Here is a 2,368-nt window from a genome sequence, read left to right as displayed (position 1 = left end):
TAATTTTACTAATTGTAAAAATAAATAGAGCAGGGCATTCGCAGTAGTTATTTCGCATTTCGGGGATTCAAACTTGAGCGTTCTCGCCATCCTTTTTTACCGGTTGGTACTGCAGTCTTTCGTTTGCACAAGTTATGGCTTCCCATTTAATTAGCTTAGACATTTACGACGGATACAGATTTTTAGAAAATTATTATTCAGGCTTCAAAGCTATGGTCTTGAAGTCCTCCCTAAAGGGTCCTTGGTTAGACCATATTAATTCTTCAAATTAATTCATTGGTATTAGACCAAGACCAAATGTTTGGATCTGTACTAATTTCATACGATAACTGCCAACCTTGGAAAGAAATGGATTTCCTGTTNCCGTAAGCCCACAAATATTATCATATTTTGCTACAACTAATTTGTTGCTCTCCAATGATATATTAACATCTATGCCAAACCGTAAAGTTTCGAAGAAAGATTTAAAAATCAAGTGAAGGACTGTAGGAGTCATCCAGGAGCAGATATAGATAGCGATCATAACTTAGTAGTTATGAACACCAATCTTAAATTGAAAATTCTGAAAAAGAGGGAAGGTAGGAGGCGTCTCGACTCGAAAGCCTAAACGTAACGAAACGCCTGATAGGCTAGGTAAAAGGACAGACGAAATACTAAAGGCGGTGGGAGAAACGAATGACGGGGACATAGAGACAGAATGGAACTGCATTAAAACGTGCCTAAAGTCAGCAGCTACAGATATACTAGGTCTTAAACGAAACGAAAGTAGGAAACCCTGGATAACAAGTGAGATTGTAGGATTAATAGACGAAAGGCGGAAATACAAAAACAGGACAGACCAAGAAGGGAAAAAGAGATGTAAAGCTATAAAGTGGGAAATAATTAGGAAGTGTAGGGCAGCTAGGAACAGTGGATTAATTAGATGTGTAAAGAAGTAGAAGAAAAGTTTGAAGTAGGTAAAACCGATGAGTCGTATAATATAATTAAAAGGAATTTTAGAGAGGATACAGTAGTAATAGTATAAGAAAGAGGCAGGGGCCATTTTGATAGGAAACGAGGAAAAGGCAGATAGGTGGAAAGAATATTTAGAGAACCTTTACGCAGGCCATGAGTTAGGAGATATATTAGAGAACGAAGATAGTGTGTATATAGAGGAGCTAGGTTATCCCATAATGAGATAATAGTTCGATGTAGCATAATAAGGCGCCAGGATACAGGGGGAAATTCTAAAACATGCAGGACAAGAGGTTAAAGATCGTATGTTTAAGCTAATTAGTCACATTTACGAGACGGGGAAAGTCCCAGAGGATTATAAACGGAACGTAGTAGTAACATTATCTAAAAGGATGAGCGCGGATAGGTGCGAGACATCTAGAACAATTAGCTTAACTTCCCATGCGTCTATAATCTTAACTAGAATTGTACAGAGGAGGATGGAAAAAAGGGCGGAAGAACTATTAGGGGAAGATCAATTTGGATTTAGAAGAAATAGAGGAAGGCGGGAGGCCATTCTAGCTTTACAGGTAACAATAGAGAAAACGATAGAAAAAGGAAAGAGTGCGTACATAGGATTTGTAGTTTTAGAAAAAGCTTTTGACAATGTTAAATGGGACAAGACGTTAAATATTTTAATATATACATCGAAGAGGCCATCAACATCATCACAATACAACTGTAGGGATAGATGTACAGGGGCTAAAATTAGTATGCTTAGAGTTGCAAATGATATAGCAGTATTAGCATCTAGCAAGGAGGACCTAGAGATAGCTTTAAATAAAATGGATGCGGTACTGACAGATCAGCACTGTACGAAAATAAATAAAAGTGAAACTGAAATACTGGTATGCAAGGGAAGAAAAAGTAGCGAAAGAGCGAATATAAAGATAGGAGACGAAAAATTAGAATCAGTGGCTGATTTTAGATATCTTAGGAAGTCAGATAAGTCAGGACGGAAGGAGTAGTAGGAATATAAAGCAGAGGATAGCGTAGGATCGTGTCGCCTTTAATAAAAAGATATAAAAATATTTCACTATTTGGACTATTAAGCTTTTATAGAACGTCATTAAAAGCCAACGCTTAAACTAATTGAAGGCTTTAGTAAAATCTGTTGAAGTGCTTTAGGCTATTCCCAGAAAAGAAGTTAATTTTTCGTATCAGGCATGATACGGAAATTTTACTTATTTTTTCTTGATTAACTGGTTAGTGAAAATGTTTCATCAAGTGCAGGGCAATGAGCCAATTTTCAAAATAGTTTTTTTTTTTAAATATTGTATACCTGCTTAAGGTTAAACGGTCTATTTTGTAACTATACCTACTTGTCTACATAATGTAAATAAATCAGGAAGTACACATTGAGTTGAAAACGAAA

Source organism: Agrilus planipennis, unplaced genomic scaffold (assembly GCF_000699045.2).
Source record: "Agrilus planipennis isolate EAB-ADULT unplaced genomic scaffold, Apla_2.0 scaffold1209, whole genome shotgun sequence".
NCBI lineage: Eukaryota > Metazoa > Arthropoda > Insecta > Coleoptera > Buprestidae > Agrilus > Agrilus planipennis.
This window is presented reverse-complemented; position numbering follows the sequence as displayed.